Below are 22347 nucleotides of genomic sequence, written 5' to 3' on the forward strand. Positions count from 1 at the left end.
CAGAAAGGATTTAAGGTCGAAGAAGAGGAGTCAGGCACTTTGCCCTAGGGTCTGAGTCAAAGCATCATGCTATCCACCCTTAATCTATAACCTCAAGCCCAAAATGATACCAGCCACATAGTATGATTTAATACACAAAAAATAAAATATGATTACGAAACTCACTGAGTAGATACTTTCCTGCAATTCCTAACCAGTGTTGTTGCTATTATTATTATTATTATTATTATTATTATTATTACTATTATTAGTCATTACTAAGAAACTACTCTGGGGCAGGTCCTGAGCTATTTTATCTGCATTATCTAGTTTAATCTTTACACAGATAAAATCTATAAAATTAGTGGAAGTCATTTTTTTCTCTCCATGATGAGAGAAGCTTAAAAAGTTTGAGTCACTAGCTTGAAGTCACATAACTGATCCATAAAGAAGTAGAGGGAACCAGGACCTCAGAGACCATGCATGCTCCTAATCATCACACTCAACTGTCATGTCTTGAAGTTCCACTGGAGTTGCTCAGTGAATTCTACTTCTCTGTGATGCAAGTGACATGAGGGCATGTTCATTGTTATGGCCCTAGGGTCTTGGAATGCTTGAAGTCCTTTTCTTACATCCAAAGAGCAGAATGGGGTTTCTATGCATATTGGGAACAAAGAACACATTCATTAATGCCCATTGACTGCATGTTCGAGGAATGCAGATCCCTGTTGCACAACAGGAGGCTCCCATTAGCTATGATTGTCCTGGAAGATCCTGCCCCTCTGCCTTAGTTCAGGGATATATCTCTTCCTATAACAGACATTGTTGGTATCCCTCCCAGAACCCTTTTATTTGGCCAAATCACCCATTCTCCATCTGCTGTGTGTTGAACAGTAATGGATCACACTTGCATCCCTTTCAGGAGGACAATTATTAGCTTATAGATGTTATCTTGCCTACTGATGTCTGGAAAGTTAAGTACTAGCCTCTCCTTCCATCTCTTACAGACTGGGACCTAGCACACAACTGTGGTGCAATCACACTCTACAGCACCCCACAGAATTGGGTTAAAAATAGACTTCTCTGAAGACACATCATTGCTTTGCTTCTCCTTTTCTCATTTCCTAACATCCTCTCCTGATCACATTCCTCAATAAATCACTTATGCAAGACTCCCCATCTCAGTCTTTGCTTTTAGGAAATGTGACCTGGGAAAATCAGAATGGAAGATATCTCTGTTTTATTTAACGTTTCTACCATATTCATTAATACTCTAGCATCTTGCTGGACTTTTTGCTGAGGTCAATTGTGGTGGTTTTGGTTGTATGTAATAAAAATAAAGTCAACCTACACAAGTCCTAATATCTCTGTTTTTATCAGTCAGTAAAGAGATCTAAAACTCAGAAACTGAACAGAGTTCCCATGATACCACAGCATGGTGAAGATGTGCATTTCTTGGTCTAGGATGCTGAGCTAGATTATGATAACGATCCTGACAACAAGCTCAAAATGTGTTCTTGCTACAGACTGGAACTTGTGTCAGTCACAACAGAGAAGCTTAACTACCTGAAAGTACCACTCAAAAAAGCCCTTATAAAGTTCCTGTGGAAGAGACTGCTGCCACCAGCTTTTGTTCTCACTGACAAGGTTGCATTAGCAGACTTGGGTCCTGTCCAAATTCATCAAGATCTTAAAGGATTTTGAGGTAGTTAATGGGATCTTTGTGCTAATAAATGCAGAGCGTCCAGAATAAGAGAGGAGAAAGCCCTGCTTTGCCTGGTACTGCTCAGATGCCAGATGGAGCGGTATAGTCAGTTAGGGAGTCATCAGTTAATTAGGTAATTGACAGTCTGGATGGAGAGGGACCAGGATGAAAAGAGCTTGGAAATCACTCCACCTCTAGGACTGGGAATGTTGGACCCTTTTTTAAAAAGAGACATCGTTAGGACCTACCGAGGGCAGTCTTCATGTTTTGGAGAAGCTACCATGTGGCTGCAGAGGAATAATTAACAGTGAGTAGAAGCTACACAGAAATTGTTGCATCTCAACTTAAGGAAGTGTTTCTAATAAACAAGTCATTCAAATACTCAAATTCCCATCACTGAACTGTTGGAGCTGAGGCTTGAGGGTCATGCGTCTGTGCTGTAGAACAAAACAGTGTGTGTTGTAAAGAAGGCTGCATTAGATAACCTATGGGTTCCCCTCAAACATAAGAGCCTCAGTTTCTCTGAATTAGGTTTAAACAGAGAGATATACATAGTGGATGTGATCTGGCAAGTTACATAGTTTTCATTGAAGGACTTTTGTGAAGAACAGTGAGGATAAACTAAGAAAAAACTCTATACTTTGTAAGATTTCTAGGCCCCAGTCTCTAGCTTGGGAAATGAGGTTGTCAGTGCCGGGGCAGTTGGATACATACCCTCCTCACCTATCAGGCAGCCTTTCTCTTTTAGAGTTCACAGGGCTCAAAAGAAGCACACTTTGGGAAGCATCAGCAGTTTAAAATCTGGAGGTGCTAGCTCTGCTGCTCATTATCTTTATGACCTCAGGAAAATTCCTTAAGACTCTTTCCTGCAAAGATGGCAATTTCTGCCATATCTACAGAGACAAAAGAGGAGACAGGCAGATGCCCAGGGATGATTCAAATTTCCAGCCTCAGCAGTATCAGGACTACAGCCCAGTTTCTGATAGAAATGCCACATTTTCTGAAAGTTGCGGAATTGCTTTGGAGACTGTTGCAGAGCCTGTTGAGAGATGGAAAGTTGGGTAACTGGCACTGGAGCACAGGGAAAAGGGAAATCAAGAAAGGTCCAGAAATCTTGGAACCACTAAGAAGAAGCAATTATTGAGGCTATGTGAATGAATGATACCTGAGCAAAAAGTATGCAGAGAAAGAGCAGATGCTTTGGATGGAACTTGGAGAGGGATGGGAAGGCAATGGAAAGGATCTATAGGGTTATCAAAGGAAGCCCAGAGGGGCTAGAGAGGGAAAGAAAACCTCCAAGGCATGGATTCATTGAATAAGTGTACAATTAACAGTGTTATATTTTCAGAGGTTTCAAGGTAGATGGAAGACTGAGAAAGGGACCCTGGAATAAATGACAGTGGAATCACTACTAGTGAGCGAACACAGAAGGACTCTCTTGATTACAACCTAGCTCAAATTAGCAGAGCAAAAAGTGGGAACATATTAACTCTTAAAATCAAAGGAAGGAATGATTCAGCAAATCACAAAGGGAGTCAGGGATGAGCTATCCTTAGAATAGCTGGAAATTGGAACCAAAACACCACCAAGATTCCCTTGGTCTGTCATTGCTTATATATGTTGGTCTCATTCTCTCAGCAGGAAACATGGCCAAAAACGATTCTAAACTTTCATCCTCATAAGTGCTGAGTGACTGAATATACAAATGGACAATGGCCAGATAACATATAAAAATAGGACTCTGATCCATTACCTGCAGAAACTTGCCAGGGAAACCAACCCCTTTATCTATATATTTAAAAAAAAAAAAGCCCAGAAAGGCAGCCTGTTACAAGTAAGACTCGTAGGAAGTCAGATTACTATCACTAGTAACAATTCAGGAAGGCATAATGGCCAAGACTTGATTAATAACTGACAACTTCCCTAATTTTTATTCCCACTTACAAGTTAGGTCCAAACACATAAAGTCAAATACGCACCCCTAATCAATTACACAGGATGCTCCACTTCTGGTTAGCCTGCCTACAGCTTCGCCACCATGTCAACAGCCTCCAATAAGGGCACACCTGAAGACCTCCCTTTTCCCAGCTGTAAAGCTTTCTGATTTCTCTGTCTGCCTTTGAGTCTCTGCCCCAACACAAGTGATGGTCCCTGACCCCTTGCTATAGCAAGCTCTGAATAAATAGCCTTTGTCTGTTCTCCTCTGGTTGGTCTTTATTTCTCGCTTGATGCCCAGAGAAGAATAAGACCTTCTTCCATCAGCTCCTCTGAAAATTCCCTAGACAGCATTCTCATTGGCCTTCCTTGGGCCATAGCTCCATTCCCCAGACCAGTCACTATTACAACTGCGGGTATACAATATTGAGCTTAGTGGAGGAAACGTGCCTACCTCCCCTCAAAAAATGACAGTTCCCATTCTGATCGTATACCTAGACCTAGGAAAGGTATAGCTCTAAAAGAAGGAGGGTCCTGTGTCCCCCACACCTGAGGCCACTTGGGATAGGTGGTGCTGTGAAGACAAAAGAGTTAATGTCCTCTAGAGAGAATTGAGAGGTGTAGCTATTCAGGGAGGGCCATTCCAGAGTGTGTAATTGATAGGAAGATGGATTCGGAGAAGAGGTGAAGAAATTAGGGCTTGAAGAGACAGTTTCAGACATCCTGGACCTGAAATGGGGATAGGGTCAAGAGGAAGAATGATGGTCAAAGGCCCCAAAATCATCTTAGGGAATAGAAACAGATAATGAGCTGTGAAAATAAGGAAGCTCTAAATCACAGCAAAAGCTTGGTATTTTCAGCCAAACCATTTTTCTTAACCTTATTGCCCTTTTCAATTCTCCTGCTCTTCCTCCTGACCTCCTTTTCTGTAAAAGGGACAAACCAATTGACAGTAGCTGAGCCTTGAAAAGGGCATGTGATGCAGGGTTCTTGGATATTCACTTTCTGTTCTTCCCCCTCCCCATGTTCCTGGACACGGCATCTAGACTCCTGCCAGAGCTTCCCTACCCATCCTGCTCCTCCCCCAGGAGAGTGTCTTGGTGTTTAGAGACTTCCCTGAAACTGACACCTCTGGGTGATGACCCACACTCTGCTTTATTTATTCATAGTAGAGCTTGTGTGACTTCAGGGGTCAGTGAGAAGGGAAGAGAAACTGAAAACAGGAGCAGGGAGGAGGGGCAAGATGGCAGAAGAGTAGGGTCCCCAAATCACCTGTCTCCACCAAATTACCTAGAAAACCTTCAAATTATCCTGAAAATCTATGAATTCGCCTGAGAATTAAAGAGAGAACACCTGGAATGCTACAGTGAGAAGAGTTCGCGCTTGTATCAAGGTAGGAAGACGGGGAAAAAGAAATAAAGACACAAAAGGCCTCCAAGGGGGAGGGGCCCGCGAGGAGCCGGGCTGAGGCCGGGGCGAGTGTCCCCAGGACAGGAGAGCCCCGACCCAGAGGAGCAGGAGCTGCACCAACCTTCCCGGGAGGAAAGGGGCTCCAAGGAGGTGGAGCAGGACCCGGGAGGGCGGGGATGCCCTCGGGCTCCCGGGGACACTAACAGGCACCTGCGCCCCGGGAGAGTGCGCCGAGCTCCCTAAGGGCTGCAGCGCGCACGGGGGACCCGGAGCAGCTCGGAGGGGCTCGGGGGCGGCTCCGCGGAGGGGGCTGCGGGGCGGGAGCAGCTCGGAGGGGCTCCGGGCGGCTCCGTGGAGGGGGCTGCAGGGCGGGAGCAGCTCAGGGGGGTTCGGGGGGGGCTGCGGGGCGGGAGCAGCTCGGAGGGGCTCGGGGGCGGCTCCTCAAAGGGGGCTGCAGGCCCCGGGAGCAGCTCGGAGGGGCTCGGGCAGAGGAAGAGGCTCCGTGCGGAGGGGGCTGCACGGCCCCGGAGCAGCTCGGGGGGCTCGGTTGGCGGCTCCACGGAGGGGGCTGCGGGGCGGGAGCGCGAATTCGACAGCGCGGGCCCCGGGCACAGGGCGCCGGGACACAGCCCAGGATCCGGCCTCCCCCCGGGACAGGCAGAGGCCGGGAGGGCTCAGGACAGCAAGGACGCTCCTGCTCCGAGCTGAGCAGATCAGCGGCCCCGCCCCGGAGCCTCCAGGCCCTGCAGACGGAGAGCTCCGGAGCTACTGCCAGAGCTGACTCCAGGGCTCCAGGGCTGCCGCCGCCACTGCGGTTGTTCCTCCTGGGGCCTCACGGGGTAAACAGCCCCCACTGAGCCCTGCACCAGGCAGGGGCAGAGCAGCTCCCCCAAGTGCTGACACCTGAAAATCAGCACAACAGGCCCCTCCCCCAGAAGACCAGCTAGACGGACCAGTTCTAGGGGAAGTCAAGGGACTTAAAGTATACAGAGTCAGAAGATACTCCCCCGTGGTTCTTTTTGTTTTGTTTTGTTTTGTTTTGCTTTTTGATTTGTTTCCTTCCCCCACCCCCTTTTTTTTCCCCTTTCTTTTTCTTTTTCTTTTTTTTCGTTTTTTTCTTCCTTTTTTTTTCTCTTTGTCTTTTCTTTCCTTCTTTCTCTCCTCTCTTTTTCTCCTTTTCCCAATACAACTTGCTTTTGGCCACTCTGCACTGAGCAAAATGACTAGAAGGAAAACCTCACCTCAAAAGAAAGAATCAGAAACAGTCCTCTCTCCCACAGAGTGACAAAATCTGGATTACAATTCAATGTCAGAAAGCCAATTCAGAAGCACTATTATACAGCTACTGGTCGCTCTAGAAAAAAGCATAAAGGACTCAAGAGACTTCATGACTGCAGAATTTAGAGCTAATCAGGCAGAAATTAAAAATCAATTGAATGAGATGCAATCCAAACTAGAAGTCCTAACGACGAGGGTTAACGAGGTGGAAGAACGAGTGAGTGACCTAGAAGACAAGTTGATAGCAAAGAGGGAAACTGAGGAAAAAAGAGACAATTAAAAGACCATGAAGATAGATTAAGGGAAATAAACGACAGCCTGAGGAAGAAAAACTTACGTTTAATTGGTGTTCCCGAGGGCGCCGAAAGGGACAGAGGGCCAGAATATGTATTTGAACAAATTCTAGCTGAAAACTTTCCTAATCTGGGAAGGGAAACAGGCATTCAGATCCAGGAAATAGAGAGATCCCCCCATAAAATCAATAAAAACCGTTCAACACCTCGACATTTAATAGTGAAGCTTGCAAATTCCAAAGATAAAGAGAAGATCCTTAAAGCAGCAAGAGACAAAATCCCTGACTTTTATGGGGAGGAGTATTAGGGTAACAGCAGACCTCTCGACAGAGACCTGGCAGGCCAGAAAGGGCTGGCAGGATATATTCAGGGTCCTAAATGAGAAGAACATGCAACCAAGAATACTTTATCCAGCAAGGCTCTCATTCAAAATGGAAGGAGAGATAAAGAGCTTCCAAGACAGGCAGCAAGTGAAAGAATATGTGACCTCCAAACCAGCTCTGCAAGAAATTTTAAGGGGACTCTGAAAATTCCCCTTTAAGAAGAAGTTCAGTGGAACAATCCACAAAAACAAGGACTGAATAGATATGATGACACTAAACTCATATCTCTCAATAGTAACTCTGAACGTGAACGGGCTTAATGACCCCATCAAAAGGCGCAGGGTTTCAGACTGGATAAAAAAGCAGGACCCATCTTTTTGCTGTCTACAAGAGACTCATTTTAGACAGAAGGACACCTACAGCCTGAAAATAAAAGGTTGGAGAACCATTTACCATTCGAATCGTCCTCAAAAGAAAGCAGGGGTAGCCATCCTTATATCAGATAAACTAAAATTTACCCTGAAGACTGTAGTGAGAGATGAAGAGGGAAGAGGGACACTATATCATACTTAAAGGATCTATTCAACAAGAGGACTTAACAATCCTCAATATATATGCCCCGAATGTGGGAGCTGCCAAATATATCAATCAATTATTAACCAAAGTGAAGAAATACCTAGATAATAATACACTTATACTTGGTGACTTCAATCTAGCTCTTTCTATACTCGATAGGTCTTCTAAGCACATCTCCAAAGAAACGAGAGCTTTAAATGATACACTGGACCAGATGGATTTCACAGATATCTACAGAACTTTACATCCAAACTCAACTGAATACACATTCTTCTCAAGTGCACATGGAACTTTCTCCAGAATAGACCACATATTGGGTCACAAATCGGGTCTGAACTGATACCAAAAGATTGGGATCGTCCCCTGCATATTCTCAGACCATAATGCCTTGAAATTAGAACTAAATCACAACAAGAAGTTTGGATGAAAACAGGAGCAAAAGATGCTTCTGTTATTTTCTTCTTTCCTTAGGAATAATATAGGAATGTGGTCGAGCCAGAAGATCCTGCTTTCTTTGAGGAAGCTGTTAGTGTAGGAGGGCATCCCCCCACCCGTCCCCATGATCTTATCAGCATTACTTCCTAGGATGTGAAAGTGGTGACATCCTGGGGAGCTGGGGTCTAATTAGTCCATTAGGCCTAATTCTCAGCCTCATTTCTAGCATCTGGAAATCAGGCACATTTTTAAAAGCAAATTCAGGTTTCTGATGGTAAGTACCTGACATTTCCAGAAATGGTGGTACCAGTGGAGGAAAAAACTGAAAAACTACTAAGCAAAGTCAGTTCCACAGAGTTCCAAAGCCAGTGGCTAAAGCTCCCTGGAGGTCATCCATGTGGAAACCACTATCACTCTGAATAAGGGTAATGGTGATGCAGGGGCTCCTGCCTGTCCTGTGTCCTCAACTGATGAGCAGAAGGAACCTTCAGGAGCACCTGCTCTGACTTGCCTGCCTGGCCCGAGCAGGTCATCTATGGCCTGGCTGATCTTCCTCTGGCCGGTTAGTGATTGGTTCAGGTATTAGAGCTGATGATAAAATAGCCCTAAACTAGACTAGGATGGACAAATGTAGTGACCATGTAAAGAAATTTAGTACTAGTATCATATTATTTTTAAATAAAAATTTTTGAAAATTCAAGATTGAAAACCAAATAAATGTGGAAATCTGTTTCTTTTTCTTTCTTTTTTTTTTTTTTTGGAAATACATTTCTAACTAAGTTTGGTTTTTGTTGACTTCACATAATCTAGTTATGAACATGATGGCTTTATGGTGCTTGCCTTGGTTCCTATCTTTCTAAATGCTACTGTAGATTTAAATGTTTTTAGAGAAAGTAGGTCTGAGCTTGAGAAGCCTCTCCCCTGCCCTAAGTGTCTGATTTACTGAGAAGAGGCAGAGAAATGGGTCTGCATGCCAGTTTATACACCTTTTTGTGGATCTGCAAGGGTAGGGCCTACTATCTGACTCATCAGGACGGCCACTTGTGCAGAAGTTGGCAGATCCTAACAAAAGCTAAGCCATAGATATAGTCTCTCATCAGCTCTACCTGCAACCATGCCATGCATAGCAACAGAGACCTTGGTGACCAGCCACATTCCAGGACCTGTCCATTTGAGTTCGGTCCCCACCTTCTCACCAATGTTTGCTGTTCTTGCTGCTGGTGGCCTCTGTGAAAACACTACTTCTTTGTCCTGCACCTACCTATTCCTTTGAGGGACCAATTTCCACTGAAGGTGGAGAAGTAGTCTCCTAGTCCCAAAGCATGGCTGCTTATGCCTCAAACCTTACAAAATCCATCATGAAAACAATTCTTTGCAATTCCCTGCAGAGCCTCTCCATATGGATGTTGTCCCTACAGGCAGTATTGTTCTCTTCCTCTCCCTGCCTATTCCCACACTATCTCTAGGGATCTGAATGTTAAATGTCTTGATCCAGGCCCTCTTCACTTTATTATATCAATTCATGCAAGTAGATACCAGGAGGAACCACCAGCTAACCAATTTATCAGACACAACCAGGGTCTACAACCTATTTCAGGCTCTATTGGAATTATTTCAACAAATACACATTAAGACAGGCAAGACATATATAACATGTTTTGATGCCATTTCCTGAGTAAAGCATTCCCTTATTTACCCAGCCAGATGTTTCTTTCTATTATCTGAACCCCTAGAGCCCTACTTTTGGAAATTTCTTTAGGTAGATGTTATGCACTGCTTGAACTCATAGTTCTGTATGTATGCTTGATAAACTATAGGCTCTGTGGATGGAGTTTATTTTTATTTTTATTTTTATTTTTTTTGTGGATGGAGTTTATACAGAATCCATGAAAGTACTTAGCACACAATACTTCTGTATGGGTATGTCGTACATACATACACAAATACAGGCATTCATACATACACGAATGTATATACACACACACACGTATTTGCCTTCTATGATCTCATATAGCCCACTGCCATCTTTGGGACTTAGTAGATAATGGTTCCTGTTGAAAGACTTGAATGATTCTTTGTGTGGGTTGGCATTGCGTCATTGACCCCTAGGGAAAGGAAAGAGTGTGCTTTCTCTGTGTTGCATGTTGTACCTGCAAAAAATTCCCATGCTGAAGAAGATTGTGGAAAAGTTTAATTAGCTCCATTCTGTGAATATGACAGTTCTTATCAAGGCTAAGTGCTCATTCTCCAGGTGAGGACAGTAATTTATCTGTTGCTCTGTGGATAGCTTGCAAATCGGCCCTCAATTCCACACAGCTCTTGCCATGTCCAGTTAGAAGTCTCAGCTTCTATTTACCTGTGTTTTCCAGCAGGTGCCCATAAGTCAAGTAACCCTTTGAGAGAAATAAGTGGAGATTTGAAATTCAATGCTACAGTCTTTTCTTTGGAAAAAAAGAAGTAGAGTCAGAACCAAGAGACACTGGATAATTATTTTCCAACACTAGTTTTTAATGCCAAAAGTAAGTGAATACTCATGGGTGCTAGACAGATAATAGCACATCGTTTTTAGGCTGGCCATGTGTACTTTCTTGGCTGCACCCTGGGAAAAATCCGATTTACTTATTCTGAGTAAAAATCAGTATGACTGCCTTTGCCATCGCTGAATTTAGGCCATTCTCATCCATGCAGGCCTGTTTTGATTATCTTCAGGCGGATGGCAGCTGCAATTTGAGCCGCCCTGTTCTTGTGTCTGCAGTTATTTAACAGGCTCCATGTACTGACTGGAAGCATCTATCACGATATCTCTTTGGGGGCTAAATTCCACCCTGATTGAGAATATTCTGAAGCAGCGTACTTGAGAGCTGCTATGTGTTTGAAACATTCATTTCCACCCAGACCAATTTGTGTTAGGTAATTTTTCATCTCTCAGAGTTTTGCTTTAATTGCAATTAATGTCAAACATATTTTTAGTTACTGCTTTGAGTTTTGTTGTTCTTTCCTTCATTAGTAATTTTGTTCAGGTTGTGAAAAGCCTGAGAGATTTTACTGGAAACCTCTCAACTCTTATTGAAATTTTTGAATAACTATATCATTTAATGAAGAAAGTGTCATTCACTTCTATTCTTCCTAAGGAGGCCACTGGATGTGTCCAGGAGGTATATTTTGATAGAGAGGAGATGGGACCCTGAAGTGCGTAGGTATGGGAAGAAGGGTTTTGTATGACTCAAGGGGAAGAATTTGTTATTCTTGAGATGGAGCAAGGACAGAAAAAGAGAAAAGGAAAAAAAGGCAGTGAGAAGGTGAAAGGGGTATATGCATGTTGTGAACTTTCCCCATAAATCTCAGTAAAGTCTATTGGAAACATGAAATATTGGGAGTGATGGTGTTTCTTGTGAAAACCAGAGGAAAGCCTGGATCTTGAAAGAAATAGATCTGGGGCAAATCAGAGACAGGACACTTGGGTCCAGAGGCAGAAATATCTGGAAACAAGAGCAGCAGCATCTCACATAACTCTAGGCCATGGAATCAGGTTTGGGGATAAAGTTACCAAGATCAACGCAGGCATTTCTTCACTCACATATTCTGTCTGGTTCTATTTATAATCACCAACTCTATGCTCAGGCTTGAGTTGGATTCTGTGAGGCAGCCGCTAAAATAAAGACAGTTTATGTCTCAAGAAACAATGTCTCATTGGGGAGGTAGGCTCATGGGAAAGTTTAAAATAGTCAACAGTTGAACCTAGCATATTTTTATACTAAAGCAATGAACTGCTTTTTCACTTCATCTGGTTAAAGTGCTGATCAAACCATTTCTTCTCATAGACATTTTATATCTGTGCATAAAATGAAGGTGAGCTGCCAGCCTATTTGTCCCTAACCTTCATCTATGTTATAATGTGATTTGTCTGCACATAACAGACACAGAAGGATATAGAAAATGTCTCATGCCAGGACATGACTAGAGACAAACACAGCTTCAGGTGAACAGCTGAGGCCGACTCAGGCCTCGCTCCAGTTCTACAAGTTCCCATATTTGCTTGCCAGGCACTATGCTGAGCACTGAAGACACAGATGTGTTATGGTTCATCTTGCCCTGAAGAGCTTAGAGTCTAAGAAATACTTTTAAAATTAAGACTTTTGGGGCACCTGAGTGGCTCAGTTAGTTAAGTCTCTACCTTCAGCTTGAATTGTGAACCCCTGGTTTTGAGATGGAGCCCCACATCAGGCTCCTAGCTCAGTGGGAAGCCTGCTTCTCCCTCTCCCTCTGCCCCTGCTCCTGCTTTTGCATGCTCTCTCTGTCAAATGAATAAATAAAATCTTAAAAAATAAAACTAAGGCTTATAATTAATTTCTAGGATAGAAACCAATGCCAAGTAGTTTGAGAAAAGGGAAATTTATGAGAATACCAAGGAAAAGGCAGGTGTGTATCAGACCTTGGGATAACTGGACACCAGCGTTGACTGTATGCTCTTGGCACCTCTCAGCTGGCTACTCTGTGTGTGGTCTTTCTTTTCATCCACCTTGCTCTGCTCTTGGCATCCTCACGCTTCTCAGCTTTGCTACCATAGACTATCAGTCCTTTTTCTTGAATTCCAATTTGAAATATCCCCAATGTGAGACCAATGATTGGCTTGGCTTGGAATGGCTGGAGGTGGGGGCAGCAAGGTACCATGTATGGGAACCTCTGAAGACCCCCTAGGTTAGAGGGGGAAAAGTGCAATTCTCCAAAACAAGAGTTGTCAGGTGCAGAAGTTAGGCGAGTTTCTGAAGAGACAAAATGAGCTCGTTGCATATAGTTGAGTATGTATTATTAGCCATTCAGTTTAGTACTGGGGATATAAAGACAAATAATACTTAATCAGTGTCTTGTGAGAACTCAAAACAAGCCTGCATTACAGTGTCTGACATGAAAATGATATGCACGGGGTACAATAGGAGCTCATACGAGGGGCTCTTACCCACCCTAGTGAGCTGAAAGTGGGTTCTTTGGCAGCAGGAGCAGGAGAAAGAATGATGTCTTAGGTGGAGAAAAATCTTGGGTGGTGATTCACCGAGAGGGGAAGCTGGGGCTCTTGGTGAGTGGGAAAAATTGACAGACAAGAAGGTGGATAAGGCCCCTGGAGCAAAGCACCATGGATCATAGGAGTCAAGATCAGGAGCCTTTGTTTATCCCATGGACAAATGGAGCAACATTTAAGAGTTTAAGCAGGAAATAACAGTGAGATTTGGATTTTAGGAAGGCTTCACAGGCTGCAGACATAAAGAATAGGTCTAGAAAGAGCTGCGGTCTGCAGAAAAGTGAGGGCGACAGGCCTCTGTCCTGGTGTGGAGTGGCAGCAGCAGGGGTGGGGAGTGAGGTAGACACATGAGTGACTTTCAGCAAGAAGGACTGGTACATAAACTGGGTTTGGGGGGCCCAGGGATAGGGGACGGTGTGAGTGAAGTTATGGCAAGCTCTGTGGTATATGTTTCTAACTTGTTTGGAATTCAGCTCACCATTTTTTGTAGAATACCATGAACTTATGATATATTAAAATTTAATTTTAAATAAATAAATAAATAAATAAATAATAAATAATAAATAATATTGAGTCTCACACTATATCCAGGACCCAAATGCCAGGGTTTGTTTTTTTTTAAGATTTTATTTATTTATTCACAAGAGACACACAGAGAGAGGCAGAGACACAGGCAGAGAGAGAAGCAGGCTCCATGCAGGGAGCTCAATGTGGGACTCGATCCCAGGACCCCGGGATCATGACCTGAGCCAAAGGCAGATGCTTAGCTAATGAACCACCCAGGTGTCCTGTCAGTTTATTTTTAATCTATGGGAGGAAAATTAAAACTGAGAATGTTTGTTTAGTAACTCATTCCTGAGAACATGGCAAGCCACTGTTCAATGGGAGGATGGTTTGAAAGTTATTGGATTCAACATGATAAACTGTGGGTGGAAACAGTCCTTGAAAATAAGGCTGGAAAAGTAATTCAAAGGTAGACCAAAGAGTGTGATGTTTATTGATATGTTTCTTTAACAGATTTTGCCATTTCCATGTTCTACTTGTATTCCTACTTATTTAAATACTTAAAGATATTTTATTTAAATGGCATTAATTTGTATTTAAACTTTTCCTTAAGTAGATTTACTATTTCAACTTAAATTTATCTTGAATGGAGATTTTATAATATTGCCATAGAAGGAAAACCAGTTTCACTTGTGAAAAACAGAAGATAATATAAAATAAGTAGAATGGAAGCAAACCAATGTCATTAAATTCTGGCTAAAATCACTGCTCCTTAGGAAGGCTCTGTGCCTTAGGTCCAATAGCCTGCCTTTTAGGAAAAACCTCTCTGGATTATTAAGCGTTTTTTCTGGGCATGTAGCTTGACTGCATTTCCCAGCCTCCCTTGCAATGTGCTGTGGTCAGATGATTGGATTCTAACCTGTGGAGTGGGACAGAGTGAGGGACACCTCCTCAAGATATGTCACATAACCACCTTCGACACAATCTTTCATATCCCCTTTTTCCCAGCAAAAAATCTCTGAGCCCATAGGAGACAACAGAGCCACAGGGCAGAAGGAAACCGGGTACCAATTCACTGGGCAGAAGCCTGCCCACTAACCATACTCACTGACTGAGCAATAGATTTGTATTGTATAATGACACAGGTTTTGGGGTGGTTTGTTATAGCAGTTAGCCTATGTTGACCAAAATGCTGCTAAAGACATGCTTGCCCAAATTGAAACTTTCCCCTTGTGTAAAAAAAAGGGGGCGGGGGGCAAATAAACTTTGCATTGGTGCTGTTTGTCTCTTAACAGCATCTTTCATTTTATCCTCTGGAAACTATCAGAGCATGACATTTTATGCCAGGCTTCACAATTAGGATCTACCTGTTATTTTCAAATAATTGTGTACTGCCCTACTTAGCATTCTTCAAAACTGACCCATGGATACGGAAGCTTTGGTCATCACAAGGTGGGACGATATCTGAGTCAGAAGCAGGTTATTTAAGAGGGAAGAGATAGCAGCTTATAACATTTCATGTGCCTTACCCCTCCAGATTTTGATATGTTTTCTCCATCCCAACCTCAAAAGGGGCCATACCCAAGTAGATCATTGGGTGAAAAAAACAAAACTCCACTGACAGCAAGAAAGATAGATTGGAAGGAGTGGGGACTGGGGTCCCTACAGCAGAATTGAATCACATCTTTACTTTTCTTTTATTGAGAATTAAATCTAAATTATGTTATGAAAATGGGAAGCTCATTTTTTATGTGTCAATGAGGGGGTACTTTAATTTGAACAATATCCACCATTTTCAAGCTGCACTCTTCCATCACAGGTAAAGGGTTGAAGTCCATTGATCAGGAAAGTAATGTTGGAGATTAATTACAACCACCACAGGGTGACACATGTGCTATAAACTCTTTCTCAAATTGCACTTAATTAACATTTGCTTACAGAATCTCCTTTCTCTGCTGAACATCTTGCATTTAAACTGCATTTCTCTCCCCCAGCCCGCCCCCACTTACTTATGTCTTCAGTTGTTTTGGAGGCTCTTGTCCAACTTCTTTTCCACTTCATAGCTTTTAGAGCCCCAAAGGTAAATGAAGGAGCATTATAATTAACATTTCACTGCAGTGACTGCTGAGTCCTTCACTGTCTCACATCTCACTCCATTTTATCTTCAGGGCAAGAACTTGTTCTGGATACCAGCCCACATTTCATGGGATGACATAAAGTTCCAGCCTCACCTCCTCCAGGAAGCCCAGAGGTCTCTGGTCTAACTGACCTCATGTCTTCAAAATCTGGCAGCTCCTGTCGGACAGAATGAATAATACTCTATCTGGTGCTGCCGACATTGTGTCTGGTGAATACACATCTGCATTATGAGAGCACAGATTCATGTAAGTCAGGATCATATCTTCTATTTTACTTCAAAGAATAATCATCTGCAAGAAAACACACATATACCGACCCCCAACAATTTAATCAAAGCTCTTTATGTGCCACATGAAAGGGGGTAGAGGCTGAAGAAAGCAGATAATGCTGCTTTGCGTTAATCACAAAGAAATCTCCTCCACTGTGAGAGAGAGAGAGAGAAGGCTTTACAAACTGTGGGGAAATGATCTGGGTTTTTTTTTTTTAATTTAAGCCAGAAATGGTAAATGGACATCTAAATTTAGTCCATGAAGTATTTCCTTTGAATTTTTAAAAACCTAGACATTTGAAGATTTCAATAAAAAATCTAGATTTCTATCTTGTGCCAGAAATTCACATGACCTGACAAACCTGGGTCCAGAATACACAGAAGAGCTGGATAGTGGCAGGAAATACTGGCCATCTTCATGTGGAGAAAGGAGGGCGTGAACTCCACATCAACTGGCTTCTATTCTCCCTACAACGCATGGTGCCCTTAACATGGTGCCCTTAACTGCCTGGACCCAGTAGTCATTTGACTCTGTAATCACTGAGACTGTGCTGTCTCTGAGATTTTAAGTGTCCGCTTTGGGTGTATATATGGCTAGCATTCGCCTTTTGAATGTATGTGGGTGTGTATGTGTAAATGCCTACGTGTGTGTGCTTCAAAATGTACCTGCTGGACAATTGGAAAAAAGAGTATATTTAAACCTCACATACTCCAAAGGCCATCAGACTTGGGGCACCCAAGATGCTATCGAGTTGTGAGACTAGCAACATAGACTTCCTACTGCATTGTTCTAAATGGGCTAATTCACACTTGGGGAAATGTCCTGCTTAGGAAGGAAGAGAAAGCCACAGGGTGGATGAAAAGTGGGGCTTTCCATTCTTAGAGCCCTCAGGGCAGCGGGTGAGGTGGAAACTAGGAGGTCATCCCTCCCCCAAAGTTTTAACTTCTTAAATACTTCTTAAATACTTCTTAAATACTTTTCTTTGGACAAAGGAAAAGTAATCTTTAAAATGCAGTTTATAAATTCCCTTACTCCACCTTTTCTAAACGTTATGGTTTCTATTAGCTGCTGCAACACTTTAGTACATCTTCAGCAACTCCTGAGCTTGGATGCTGGTAGAGAGGACAAAGATGTGTGAGTGTGCCTTGCCCATACTCACTCTTGCTGGGGGTATAGGTAGAAGTTGATAGTGTCAATTAGCAGTATATTATGCTTCTATTTTCCATCTACTTATCTCTCAACCTTATCTTCAAACTTTCTTTTGTATTTTTAATTTCAACAATTGTATTTTTAAGAGCTTTCTCTTATTTGTGGATTTTGCCTTTTATAAGGCATTCTGTCCTTCTTTTAAGGAGTTTTCTCCTTATCTACAGTCTCTCATGGTTGCTTTGGGATGAGTTTTCTCCTTCCTTTATCAGTCAACACTCCTTCATCTACTAAGGATGCCAGAAATATATGTGGAAATACCTTGTTGGCTAATGCCCTCCCTCCTTCTCTTTTAATCTTTCAAATATACTTTCTATCTTTGGTGGGAGGAAAGGGAGGAAGAGGTGTTATGCTACATGTTGGCAAATCGAACTCAAATAAATAAATAAATAAATAAATAAATAAATAAATAAATAAATAAATGTAAGTATGTATGTATATGCTTACTCTGTTTAAAAACCTTAAATAGAAGGTTTAAGCAATAGAATGTTAATGCATTAATGAACAGATCCCTCAGAACCCTTTTTTCCCCAGTTTTCATCTGTTTTCAAGGGGGGATTATGACCTGTGGTAGTGTTGGAAAGCTATCCATCAGAATCTGTGCTTCTTTCCATAGTGTGAAGTTGCTGCTGGAGGAGAGTTGTTCTCTTTATACTCACATGTGGATGGTTCCTGGCAGTGCCACAGGGGAGAAGTGAGATATGTCACATGTAGACTTGGGCTTTCAAAGAACAGTGGTGTCCCATACACTATATCTTTCTCTTTTGAATGCAGAAGACACGGAGGCTTTAGGGGACAGTAGAACTACAAAATGGGAGAAAAGTCAATCACTGAATCACCACACAAGGAAAATCACTTACCAACCAGAAATACCTGCATTAGCTGTTGTGTTAAGCCACTGACATTTTGGCATTTATTTATTTTAACAACTAGCAATGCCTTAACTTACAGTTTCCAAAAAGTTAAGTATCACTGCTTTAAGGCATCCTTGGAATGTAGCATATGTTTAGAACTAAGTAAAAATCATTTGGATCTTTAAAAACAATAACATCAGAAATATTGGGATCCAAAAATAACATGAGATCAATATCTGTTCTTGAAAATATCCCTATTGTTCAATTTTTGGGAGGTTTATATATATAAGCTGATAGAGAATGTTTCTTACAGTTTTACCAGGTAGTCGTTTTTCTCCATGAACATGGCTTAAAGACTTGAAGAGAGAATTCATCTCCCATGTTAAAATAATGAACTCTTAACTCTGTATTGTGATTTCTAGTTTCAAAGTGCTTACAAAGCATTAGTTTATCCACCCAGAACCAAAAAGATATAAAATAAATGAGGAACCTATTTGGTAGGGATGGAGTCTGGTAAAGTAGAACTGAGGAATTAGAGGAATGTCCTCAAGGTTTAATAGGATCAGGCTCCACTGTGAAGGCCCATTCTCAACCATCTCTGCCTGGGATAGATGTAAGGGAGGACCAGACAGGCTGCTTCTGGGTTCATCTTTCTCCTTCCTCTGACTTGCTCATGGCATGTTAATGGCACCAACAATTAGGCTGCAGCTAATCTCAATCCATTATGTTTTATTTTTTTCTAATTTAGCTCTCAGAGTTTCAAGAGCACCTTATGGACACTTCTACATATCAACAGCATTACCATATTGTAGAGGAGGAGATTGAAGCTCAGAGAGAGGGAGTAATTTACTCAACGTCACCCAATTGGTAAGGGACAGAATTGGAACAAGAACACTTTAGAAAACAGTAGTGTTGGGTCCTAAGGATTAGTGTTCCCTCACTACTGGGTGAGGAGACAAGCATCAAAGGATAAAATTATGGTGTCCTAACTGAACCCAAGGGGAAATGTGGACATAGAAGATCTGTTTCCCTCCTCTCAACCCTTTCTATTCATAAAGACTGAGTTGAAATGAAAACTCAGTATCAGGAATTGGCATCCAGATATGGGCATAGTAAGAGAAGCCGGATAAAAGTCAAACTGAGAATCAAAGAATCAGACAGCAAAGGCCTCAGAAAATAAGCTGTCCAAGGGAAAAGAGTGTGTGAGGAAGAATCAGTCTCTATACTAGGGCTGAGGTTCTGAAAGAGTTGGGGGTTCTGTGTCCAGTGTGGTAGTTGTTACATGGTCCTCTCCGGACCAACCCCATTGCAGCATTTTATACTTTCAGGGGGAGGCAGTTGAACATATTTATAGCTGAGAGAGTGATAACATTGGGGACTTAATTATTATGTTATAGGGCCTTTTAAAGTGAGCCTAACATAGGTGGGACATCATTTCTTTACTCATACAATAGTGAGGAAATGAACAACTATCTTGAACAAGATGACAGCCTTAATGGCGTCAGTGGCTTGGGTGGTGGCCCAAGCCTCCCTAAGATTAGTGTGGCTTGAAGGTGCCATAGAGCAATATAGCAGGCAACCTACCAAGAAGTAGGAGATGGATCTGCGTGAGGAGAGAGACCCAGGAAAGCTTCTTAAGTGATTCTGAAGCATATTTCTGATGGGGACACTAGAGGAGCCTAGTAGAGGAGGCTGAGCATCCACATTTCCATAGACAAATCCTTTAAGCTGCAAAAAGGCAGGCTTCCAGCCTGTGACCACTTCATTGGTACCTATAGACAGATGAAGCCTGCCAGCCTTGGATTATGACCCGTGCTAAGCGCTCTAATCAAGAGAAGAAGTGATCATGATGGAGTGCATCGGGAGCTGGAGTGTCCAAGCTCCTAAGGCTGCGCTTTTCTGATCAGCAGACTGCCTCTTCTTGGACGTTTGATCCTGAGTAACAAAGATCCTTCCATGACATAGTTACCATTTATCCTCTCAAGAGCCCAGACCTCTGACACTGGCATTAGAACAGCTTTAATTCTATATTTTGTGAACTTTGCATTTACCTTCCTCATCCTTGCGGGGCTCTCCAAAGTACTTTTAACTTCAGAACTTGGGGAAACCTCCTATTTCCCCAAAGTCTCAGCAATGTTAACATGGATTCCTCACTTCTGCTGTTTCTTTTCTGTTTTGCCCCATATCACCCTGTGTACTCAACTCAGGTTCTTCTCTGGATTTCACTAAAAATCCATTCACAGCAAACATTTTATGAGTTTTGTATATTTTTTTTTTTTAAGATTTGGGGCTATGGGTGATAGTAACTTTGCATACTGTCAGCTGTTACTGTTTATCTTCTCTTCTATCCCTCAACTCTCTTTCTGTTATCTCCTCTTTTACCCCTCTTCAGAGCAAACATGTTCCTCTTTCTTGTCTCATGCAGAGCTATCTCCTATTGTTTCAACTGCATCGCTTTAGAGATGGCCAACTTCCACTCTAAGCATGACTATAAAGATATATTCCCAACAAATGTCATCCTTCCTCCCTTTCCCTAAGAGGGTTTCTCACTATTTTCCCTAAGAGGGTTTCTTCACTAAAACACTATTTCTTCTTCTTCTTCTTCTAGTTTGTTTCTCTCAAGTAGCTTCTTTCCCTCTCACATCAGTCATTTCACCAGCAGATATCAACTCATTGGTTTTTATCTTGCGCAGTGCATCTTGGAGAGGTTAAAAATATGTATGAATTCTGAAGTCCCACTCAAGATTTTTATTGTGTTAATCTGGAGTGGGGACTGGGCATCCACAACCCAACAATGCGTATTCTGGAGGCATCTTTCATCACTGAGCACATGCTGTTAGGCAGCACCATTGTAGGCCCCCTGGAGTTTCAGGAGGACAATAATCATACCCTGACAGGTACCTGACAGTCTGGGAGGGAGTAGAGGCACAGGCTCATGAAATAGGCTTCTATAATCAATGATGGATAACTCTGGAACAACTCTTCAACAAGTGGGTGAGAATGGGAAGCAAACATGTGCATTAAGAGCTTGGGGATAGGAGGCACTGGCAGCATCTGGTACGTAGAACAGTGCCGCCACAGAAGAGCCAGGACTCCATGACTAACTGGGCAAATAGCTTCCTGAGTGAATGGGCTTGAGGGGTGAGTAATGGGATTTGAATGGCCATAGGGGAAGAACAAATTAAAGGCCAATACCAGTTAAAGTTTGGAAGTAGGGCTGAATGTTGTCATTTTGGTGTCTGGGGAGTCCCTGGTCTGATTAGCTCAGAAGAAGCTACAGGTAAATTGGAGACCTGTAAGACTGGGTTTTTAGAAGTGGAGAACCAGCCAAGGGTTATGAATATGGGAGGAATGTATAGGTAGTGGTGTTTGGGAGGATTGATGTGATTTTGGTGTACATCCTAGGCATAAAAGAGATAGGTGAGGGGATGAGGAGAGAAATGAATCGGAGTATTCACAAAGATGCTGTCTAGTGAACCCCAAATCCCAGGTACCACCAAGCATGAAGTCTTCCTTTCTTGGGCATTGTAATTATTATTTGTAACCCCCACCCTTTCCCTTGGGCCACTCAATCCTGGACAGATACTGATCAAGTCAGGACCAGAAATCTTAAAGAAAAGGTCTTCAATGTGACCTATGCTTTCTTGGAGAAGAGAGAATGTTTTCATACACTCCTTTGATTCTCCTGATCTTGACTTTGTACTTGAGTCACTGGTGCTCTAATGGAACCCAAACAAAGCCACACTTTGATATTTAGTGCAGGGTGGGGGGAGGCCAAACCTCATTTATTTATTTTTTCATATGAAGGGAATATTTGCTTTGCCTTGTTTTGGAATAAGTAAAAATGTACAGTAAACCCAAGCCTTATAGATAGTAACAGTCTGCCAGATGTCATGATGAGATCTGACATTTTGCTTAAGGGGAAACTGTAAATCATCAGAATACCACAGAGGCGGTTGCTACTGGGAAGAAGGCTAATATTCGTCAGATGTCTGCATGTGAGAGTAGGTGTAACCTGCTTATAACAGGGCCTCAGTGGAGAGGGCAGGCAGTATGTGGGAGCAGCCTGGGGAAGTGGGACTGCCCAGATTTGCTCTTTTACTTTTGCTCCCAGGCCTGGCGGCCTAAACTTTGTAGTCATTGGGGACTATTACAGCAGAGTATTTTGCTCTGGTTAGATTCTGACTAGAGGTAAAAGCCTGAAGTTTCATGACTTCCTAAGCAAGATGTTAGAACCTCAGAAAATTCATATTCCATGCTGGAAAGTAGGCTGTGTGCACTTACTTCACTTGCACACCAGCCTATTTATATCCCTTCCCCTCTCCCCAGCCCTCCCCCTCCACTTCCACAGTGTGTGTTCTTGAGCCAACTATCTACGGCTGAGGGCAGCTGGGGTTCAGCTAGTCTGGAACCTTTAGGAGGTA

The 22347-nt window shown here is 42.6% G+C and overlaps 1 long non-coding RNA gene across 23 annotated transcripts in view; it reads left to right on the top strand.

Moving 5' to 3' along the window:
- Positions 1-4820: 4820 nt before the first annotated feature.
- The window catches only part of LOC144288996 (uncharacterized), a 54474-nt gene continuing 36947 nt past the window's right edge, over positions 4821-22347 (top strand). For 14 of the 23 annotated variants that reach the window (XR_013357053.1, XR_013357076.1, XR_013357060.1 and 11 more), the window contains exons 1-3: positions 4821-5012; positions 15624-15839; positions 18672-18790. This is a non-coding gene — a long non-coding RNA (uncharacterized LOC144288996). Of the gene's footprint in view, positions 5013-15623; positions 15840-17685; positions 17764-18671; positions 18791-19701; positions 20130-22347 lie in introns of those variants that run through there. The other 9 variants (XR_013357086.1, XR_013357084.1, XR_013357085.1 and 6 more) reach the window with 3 other exon arrangements.

The sequence above is a fragment of the Canis aureus genome, chromosome 1 (genome assembly GCF_053574225.1).
Source record: "Canis aureus isolate CA01 chromosome 1, VMU_Caureus_v.1.0, whole genome shotgun sequence".
NCBI classification, from domain to species: Eukaryota; Metazoa; Chordata; class Mammalia; order Carnivora; family Canidae; genus Canis; species Canis aureus.